This window comes from Medicago sativa, chromosome 4 (assembly GCF_051527215.1).
Source record: "Medicago sativa cultivar Bolivia chromosome 4, Bolivia_mono, whole genome shotgun sequence".
NCBI lineage: Eukaryota > Viridiplantae > Streptophyta > Magnoliopsida > Fabales > Fabaceae > Medicago > Medicago sativa.
In genome coordinates, this window is record NC_140752.1 from 38,370,827 (window position 1) to 38,380,564 (window position 9,738).

At 36.6% G+C, this 9,738-nt stretch overlaps 1 pseudogene; it reads left to right on the top strand.

Moving 5' to 3' along the window:
- Positions 1 to 6,733: 6,733 nt before the first annotated feature.
- On the top strand, positions 6,734 to 8,301 carry LOC146929246 (uncharacterized; annotated as a pseudogene).
- Positions 8,302 to 9,738: the final 1,437 nt, after the last annotated feature.

Genomic DNA, 9,738 nt, shown 5'->3' on the forward strand with positions numbered 1-9,738 from the left:
AGGGTTAACAGGGTGTTTACCCTAGATGTTGGTAAACTACTGAACTAGGGCGAGCGAGATCAACCAGCAAATCTCAAGACCTTTTGTGCTTGATTGTTTCGTAAAAATGGTGACCGTTGTAGCGAACTATGAATATAACCGTCGAAATCCAGACACAGGGTAAGACCCGTCGAGGTTATCTCCAAGGGAACGATTTTGAGGCTTAAAAAGTAAAGAAAAAAAGAAAGGAGTCTAAAAGACTAAAAAGAAGAGATGAACTAGAATTGCATTAAAATGAAAGTAAAGTGGTGCACAGATTCATACATTTGCAACTTGTTTACTCGTTTCTCCTGAAGCGCGGATAGTTTGAGTGTGTAAGTTTTGTGTGTATGCGAATTGTGACCCATTTTCCATAGAGGAAAATGCTACTTATACAAGGTAACTGCCTAAAGACATGTTTCGGACGTAATTGCTAAAAATTGCTACAGACGTATTTCAATTTCAAATAACTCCCCTTCGATGAGAAACCACTTAGCTTCTCCTTTAGATGCCAATCTTCCTTCGACACCTTCCATTTGTTCCGTCGAACCATCTTCTCGAATAGCACATCTGCTGAACTTTACTTCGATTGTCGAACTTGAGGCTTGAGCTTGCTTCTTTCTTTTTGAGATCTGGGTCAAACTTCATCGACCGCATTTATTATAGCCTATTAAAAATATAGGCTAACACAGGGATGATTAATGACATGGATTAGTAATCCACGTGTTGTTTTATAGTTGGCCAACAGTAAGAACAATTCATAAGGAACTGTGTGTAAGTTTTCTCCTTAAATTAAATTTATTCTTATTTATTTGTTACATGTGTTATTTGTATTTATTTGTTACATGTGTTATTTGTATTTAAAATTTAAAATTAAGGGTATTTTTGGAAAGAAAAGTTCAACCCATGAAGTGATGAAAGGGGTGGTTTTCTTTATATATAGTATAGATGACAACATATTAGTGGATGCATGTAGAAAATAACTTTACATTGTGTTAATACCAAACATAAAATATTTGGTCGAAATCATGATTAAGATTTCGACAAGTCATATGGTATTTCGACATGCTGCAAACTGCAAAGGAATTCGACCAAGAGGATACAAACTTCGACATACCGCAATTTCGATCTAGTGTTACATGCATATGGTTTTTCGACCAAAGGTATGCAATTGAAGACAATATGTGTTAAAAAAAAAATTAATTACGATTTATATAGGTAAAACGACCAAGGACACACAGTCTTGTAGGTAGAGACGTCAGTGATATCTTGATCAAGATCGGAATATCTAGATTTTGAAGAACTCTAAATTTCTAAAAAATTAAATTATACATTGAAATATGGAACTGCCGACCTTGATCTGAATGGATCCAACGTCATTGACTATGTGTTGAGATTTTGTTAAGAAAACAATAGAGTTTACAAGAAGACTTACATACCGATTGATACGGTGGAATAAGGCAGAAACTTCTTTTTGACTAGATCTGAGGAATAATCTGAGAATGAAATAGAAGAAAAAGAAAAGAAAATTACGTTTGAGATTTGAAATTGACACTGGTCTGAGATTGAAGACAATATGTGTTCAAAATTATTACCTACAATTTATATAGGCAAAATGACCAAGATCACCTAGTGACTATATGAAAATCTAAAAGTAAAAATTTAGTGCCAATGATACACATCCACATAACACCCCCAATTAACTTTTGTAATCATTAGTGAAAAAAAAGCCGAATAATATATTTTTAAATAATAAAAAAAAACTTAAAACTCATTGACTTTAAATTACACAAATAAATAAGTTTCTCTTTAAATTTTCAAGATATTAGATCAGAGATGTCTTACATCAAAATATAAAATGTCACACACAAACCTCAGTCAAGTTAGAACATTTAATGGCACTCAAACACCTTATGGTAATGGCCCAAAATGCCACAACGTTGTTAGCCTGTAATTTCGACAGGCTCATTTAATATGGTCAATAGTTGTTTGACCTTTAACTGTTGGTCTATATGGCTAGATGGTTACCAAGCTAGGGGGGGGGGGGGTGAATAGCGCTTTTGAAAAACTTTTCGGAGATTTAGTGAAAAATGATTTTAACAAATTGACTATTTGAAATTTGCTTGAACAATCACAAACAATGAATCAACAAATATCAAATATATGTGGAATACGATTTTATCTTAGAATTGAGAGATTCACGATACAAATCTTTTTAACACAATCAATTATTAACTATCCTTCAACAAGATACAAAACAATATACAATTTCAAACCAAACCTATATGACAATAAAACTAATTATCAAGTGAAAATTCAATACACATGAAATTGAACAATTGAATGAGTATTACAATTAATTGATCCGAGTAAAATTGATTTACCTAAATCAAATGGATTAAGATTAACCTTTTGAGAAAACACTACTTAGATCAATACTAGCAATTCACAAGTCAACTATTCAGTTAATCAAGTGCAATGTTAAAAGTAGAGAGAGAGAGAGCGAGAGAGAGAGAGAGAGAACACCGATGTTTATAGTAGTTCACCGTTGTTCGTCCTCGCTAAGGGCTACCTCTACTCTACTTGATGAAGTACTCCTTCACCAAGGTCATCCACTATGTATGAAAAGTTGTTTATAATGTTTACAAGAGTTCCTTCAAATTAAAGCCCTAATTCTTCAACTCCTATGTAAAACAAAGCTCCCCCAAACTTCATGTACCCCTTGAATTTGGTGCTCCTTGAATCTTCGGATCCTTGAATTACCTGTGCACTCCTTCGATCTCTTCACTCGAGTCTTCAATGCTACGTCCGGTAAACAAACCCCCTTCGAATTCAAGAACGGTTAGAAAGACCCCCAAGACCTTTGGAGGTGGAATGAGATTATTCACTTCATTTGAAGCCTTGATTAAGCCCAATCAATCTTCTTGAGAGAACCAATAGCACCATAGAGAATCTACAAACTCAAAGACAAAGTGATTCTAAGAAAAAGTGTTTAATCTTGAAGAATGTATGAGCAATGAGTTTTTGAGACCTAGAGAGAATAGATGCAAATGATTCAATATTTTGGGTGTTATGAGGTAGTGAGTATATATAGAAAAGGGTAGCAAGAGCAAGATTTTGGCCAAAAACAACATATTGAATCGATTCATTTAATGTGTGAATCGATTCTGACAATTAAACAGATTGAATAGATTCAGACAGAATTTGAATAGATTCAAAAATCCCCAGATGAAGATTGATACGCATCAGACATAGTTTGAATCAATTCAAATCTCCCCAGATGAAGATTGATACGATTCAAACTCTTATGAATCGATTCAATCGAAGTCAGAGAGTTTCATGATACGATTCACTGAAATTTGAGTTGATTCAAGCAAGAAAAAAGTGAAAAATAGATGCTGACAACATTTGAATCGATTCATACTTTTTGTGAATCGATTCAGTTGTGAATCCATTCAGGAAAACTGTGAATAGATTCAGTGCGATATTATTCAGGAAAACTGTTAATAGATTCACTGCGGTACTATTCAGGAAAAGTTGTCTCGATTCAAAAGGAGAGACACAAAAAAAAATGGACAAAAGGAATGCTTGATATGAATCAATGAATCATGAATAGAGTCAAGCAATTTACGAAAGGATTTTCCATATATGACAACACACAAGATATCAAAGAATCACATGACACTATGAGACATGATTTGCTAGGGTGCTTTGACAAGTTTCTAAGCTAAAGCTAATCAACATAAAAGAATATTGAAACATCCCGCTCTTCAGCACTAAGAATTTTACCCATCGGATGTATCAGAGGTTAAGTGATGAGGAATTTTAAGTACGACAGAAGATATTATTATGTAATGTCAGCAAATACGGGTTGAACCATCAACGTCGGAGAAAGAACGAGTAAGACAAGGGCATTTTGGGTATTTGCACGCAAGGAGTATAAAAGCATGTTTGGACCAAGAATCTTCACTTTTCATGTTATTTTCTCTCTCTAGGTTTGAGAATTGTAATTCTCTCCTCCATCTCTCTACTTGGCCGCCCCCTTCCCTCAATCTTTCTCCCTCAAACTTCCACAATATACACAATTGGTAATCAAGCATGAATTGTGGTGTCTTAGCAAGCAAGAAAGCTACAAGAATTGGAATGGAAAATCTTTGGAGCATTAAGGGCTAGGGTTTGGTGTTCAAGTGGAACTTGAAGATTGAAGCTTGTAATTGCAAGACTATGTCAAAGTGAGTTCTTAGATAGCTTAACCTTCCTTTGGATTGAGCAATTCTAGTAAGAAAACATGATTTATGGCTAAGTTAGTGTGATATGATTTTAGTACCCAATTGCCAATCTTATTGTTATATGTTAAAATTGGCCTTGCAAGATGATTTTTAATGTTTATATAAGTTGCTGGATGTATATGATGCATTGCAGGATTGAATTGGATGAGTTTGGGGCCAAAAATGCAAAATTTGCACAACAGACCCGAAGAAATTCGCATTAGCGAAATCCTTCTAGACAATTTCGCTAATGGCAAAATGGGGCTGACCAGGCCAACTTTCGTTTGGCTTGTTGGCTCGTCTTGGGGCCGGTGGTGCAGTCTGAAACCTTTCTTTCATCAATTTTACAACTTTATAACCCCAAAACAACCTCTAGGCAATGCACATAACATCAAGTGATTCTTGAAAATGAAAATCATGGCTGAATTAGCATATGCATTAAGAATGGCTTAAGAAAGTTTTAACATGATGGGGTAGAGTTATGTTTAGGAACATGTTATGAAAGAGTTATGTTTAGGTCTTGGTGCGTCCATCGTATCTTGATATAGCGGTTCTAGGTTCCCTTTTTACCGCCATGACATGTAGAGTAAAGCATGCCTTATGAATTATAATACAAAGAACCTACGACGGATCTAGTATGCATGATCGTCTAGGAAAGCATGTCCACACACGTATAATCAACCGTCAGGTTGTATTGTAGACATGTGGTGACCATAGGTTTCCCCCAAGGTTACCTATAGCCTAGGATTAGGTAGAACTCACTGAGACATTATGTCTCATCCCAATCCTTATTTCTTTCAGATAAGCAGGTAAGCATTGCAAGCTCGAAGCCGGATAGATGTTTCAGCAAGTGCGCGTTTGTACCCGCCGCAGGATGTTTGATATTTTCAAGGATGCATTTTCTAAGTATGGATGAGAAGTATAGTTTTGGTGTTGTACGAACGTGATTGTTGTATATAATATTCATTCGTATGTATTTTAAGTTGTAAATTTTAATGTATCCAGTACTGAATATAATGCACATGTTAAACTTTCTAGATACGTTTAGTGTGGGTGTTACAAATATCATCAAACAAACCTAGAAATCTTAGACATCATCAAAACATAAACTAAAGCAATAAGAAACATTATCTTCATTAACTTTGCAGGAATCAAAGGCTTGTCTCGTTTCAACTTGAAGATTTCGACAAGATGGCAAACCTAGCGCACACAGTTAGAAATTCGACGAAACCAGGCTAAGAGTACAACCTCGTTTCCTTGGTTGGAACGTGATGCAAACAGTTATCCAAAATGGAGGAAGTGTTGATCATGGGGTTAGTGGTTCGCAAGTTAGGTTTTCTAGTATATATAAGTGTTTCCAAGTCGGAAAATGGGTCGCAAATCATTTATAAAATTCTACAACAATCAAACTATCGGTGTCTAGGGAAACGAGTTATTTAGAATGTATGTAAACTGATTTGTAGACCACCTTTATTTTTAATGCAATGCATTTTACATTTCCTTTCAGTTTTGTGTTTAAACTTTTACCCTTTCCTTTAATTTTATCTTGCTTTTACTTGCAATCTCAAACCTGTCAAGAGACAGTGCCTTTTTAATTTAAAACCCATCCTGCTCTCTAAGTAACCTGAGTGCATCTCGTGGCCTTTTTTCAAACCTTTTTCGATCAAAACCTTTGCACAACATCCTCATGAGATTTCTAGTTCGGTCTTGCTTGTAATAATCAGAACTGGCCCGTAGTTTGCCAAAAACATCGGTAAAAAAATTGGCACGCCCAGTGGGACCCTGTTTGAGCAATTGATTTTCAAAAACTTTTTTCATTATAATTGTTTTTCAAAATTTTTTCAAAATCCATCTCCTTGTGAGATCCGTTTTTATAATTTCGTTACTATTTCCGGGTAACTTTATTGCAAAATATACCAAATTGTTTGTGTATGCATTTGAGAAGTGGTAAATCTGTGGCTCGTGCCAGTTCATCCTCTTCACAGTAATCTTCATAAGCACAATCTTTACAAGTGACTTCTTCTTTAGGAGATTTAAACGTGTCAACCCCTTTAGGGGCAACTATAGCTATGCCAGTTTCGACGGAAACGGGAGTAACCGCTCCCTCAACCGTTTCAACGTCCTCTCCAATGACACGACCAGAAATGGGAATCGTAATACCCTCATTCACTGTTGGTGTTCCTTCAACCACCAGTATTCCAAGTTCTTCTTTAGTCAGGCCTAGGCTTGATGATAAAAACACAAATATGCAGAACCTTTCTAGGGTATAATAGTATGGTATGCCAACTTCAATGCTGGAAAATGTACATAATAGTGCGTCCGCATTTGCAGATCAAGCAAATCCGTTCATAATGCACAACATACATAGTCCCTCAAGTTCTAGCATTCTTGGTCGAAATACTCTACCGCTGTTGAGAACGAATTCGATGAATTTGTTTAGACAACAAATGGATGAGAGTAATCACGAAATGGTTAATTTGTTAACACAAAAAATTAGTACCGTGTTTAATCCTTTGATAAGGGACACAAACCGCAGTTACCAAGACTCAACCACACAAATGGGGAGGATAGCAGATTTATTTGCACCCTCACAACCGGTTTACCAATTGATTCCATAGGTTCAAAATCAATAACTGTTTGCGGTTAGTCGAACCAATGGTTCAGAGGCAACAACCTATGCCTCAACCCCAACCGGTCGAACTAGTGATTCAAGGTCAACCTGAAGTGATCTTGGTGGATAGAAATAATAACGCTGATGAAGTTGTTAGGAATGTCCAACAACAAAACATAGGAGGACATAACAATATAGCCAATTTGGTCGAAAATATAATGGCTCAAAATGGTTTAGATATTTGCCTACAGAGGCCAAACTTTGTTTCTCCATTTGTCGGAATTGGTATTGCAATCTGAACTTCCTAGGGGTTAAAAAACTCCTAAGTTCACCATATTTGCAGGTGATACCAGTGAGTCCACTGTCGAACATATCACACGATATTTGACAAAGGCAAAAGATATAGCAAATGATGAGAATTTGAGGTTGAAATAGTTTCCAAATTCGGAACAAAGAATGTCTTCACATGGTTTACTACTTTTATACCACATTCGATCCAAAATTGGACTCAATTAGAGAGATTATTCCATGAGCAATTCTACATGGGCCAATTTAAGATAAGTTTAAAAGAATTGGCTAGTGTCAAAAGGAATTCCACTGAATCCATTGATGATTACCTCGATAGATTCAAATTGTTAAAGGCAAGATGTTTCACTCAAGTGCCTGAACATGAGTTAGTTGAAATGGCCGCTGGTGGCCTAAATTATTAAATTAGGAAGAAACTAGACACTCAACAATTGAGAGATATGACCCAGTTGGCCGACAGAGTTCGACATGTCGCAAAACTAAAGTCTGAGAAAGCCAAAACTTAGAAATATCACAATAGAGAGAAGGTTGCTTATATCGAATCAGATGAAAGCAATCAAGAATTCGACATAGCTTTTGGCGATGTCGAAACAAGGGAGGTTGACATTGCTAAACTAAGACCAGGGCCTCCTTATACATGTAAATCGTTAAGGCCCTCAGATGGAAATAATCCTGTCGAACCAAGCAATGAAAAATATGTTCCCAAAACATATACATTCGACATAACCAAATGCGACGAGATTTATGATCTCTTATTTGCTGATGGTCAAGTGGTAGTACCTAAGAATTTTAAAAATCCCACCACTAGAGCAATATCAGAAAAGAGGTTTTTGTAAATATCATAATAATTTGGGACATAAAACCTCACGATGTTCCCTTATCAGGGATTTGGTTCAGAAAGGTCTCAATGAAGGCAGATTGAAGTTTGGAGACAAATTAAAGCCTCAAATGCAAGTGGACTCTGATCCTTTGAAAGATGCCAATATGATGTACACTGACATCACAGGTTGCAATATGGTTGAAGCAATTCTTGATGTTGTCGAAGGTCTGTCTGTCGAAGCAAAAGTGGAAACAAAAGCCGATGTTGCAGAATGTTAAGTGGTGGACATCACTAAAGATGCAGAACGCGTCGAAGAGACTATCATAGAACCTCAGTTCGATGAGAAGTTAAAAACAGCCTATCCTACAGCTGAAAAAAGAATTGATTGACTTCCTCAATCGATGCAAGCTGAAGAATTCTGAGGTAATGCTCTGCCCTAGATGTAGTGCTGTCTTTAACAAAGAAGCAACTAAAGGCCTCGAAGGTTCAATCGCAACACCTAAGAAAAGAGGGAAATGGTTTGGTGATCATAGACCTAAGTTTTCCTTTACAGAGTTATATTCCTTCCATCAATAACTCTTCGACTACTAATTATGTCAACAACGGTGGTCAAGGAAAAGCTTTTGTTCCTTACGCACCAAATCAGAAATGGGTTCAGTCGACATAAAAGAATGTGCAACATGGGAAGAACAATGTGGTGAAAAGAAGCACCAACATTGTTGATAACAACAAAAATGGTACTGCCTTTGAGGCAAAGAAGTATGCTTACAGCAACAACTACAAGGGAAAGAATACCATGACAATGACTCAATGGAGAAGGTACTAGAGGTCGAAAAAAGGCGTTACTGCGAGCCTCGAAGATAAAGCTATTGGGTTTAGAGTTTATGGATTCAGAGTCGGACTGCGATGTCATATGTAATGTAGTTTCCATTTTACCGACTGAGTATGATGTGGTGTTTGAAGTTGATGACTCAGAAGAATAATTTGATCCCATGGACGTGGAGGAATACAAACCCATGTGCTATTTTGTAACAAATGATGTCTATGGAAGTAATCGGAAAACCATATTTGAACAGCCCGATGATTCAATGAAGAGTCATCTTAAACCTTTGTTCATCCAAGAAAAAGTGGATGAGATTGGTGTCAACAAAGTGTTGGTCGATGATGGTGGTGCTCTCAATTTGATGCCTCATTCCTTACTTAAAAGGATTGGCAAGACCGACAAAGACTTGAAGCCACATAATGTAATTTTGTCAAATTATGAAGGAAAGGATGGTTATTCCCCTGGTGCTATCCAAGTAAGCTTAATGGTGGGGACTGTAGTCAGACCAACTTTGTTCATGGTGGTCCCATCAAAAGCTAACTTCAACTAGTTGTTAGGAAGAGAGTGGATTCATGGGATAGGTGATGTTCCCTCATCCATGCATCAAAGAATCTCAATTTGGAGAGATGATGGTACATTCGAAAATATTGAGGCTGACTAATGCTATTTTCTTGCTGAAGTGAATTAGATTATAAGAAAGATTTTCGACAAAAGTCTAGCAAAAATTGCTCCATGTTCATCTGTAAAAGTCGTTGGTGCTAATCAAGCAGATGCAAGTTCTGTAAGACTCCATCCAACTCATGGTTTCATGTGGGAAATGGAGACTCTCGACACATAACCTAATGTGGAAGATCTGAATTCCCTAAGGGAGACTCCACACAACTCATGGTTT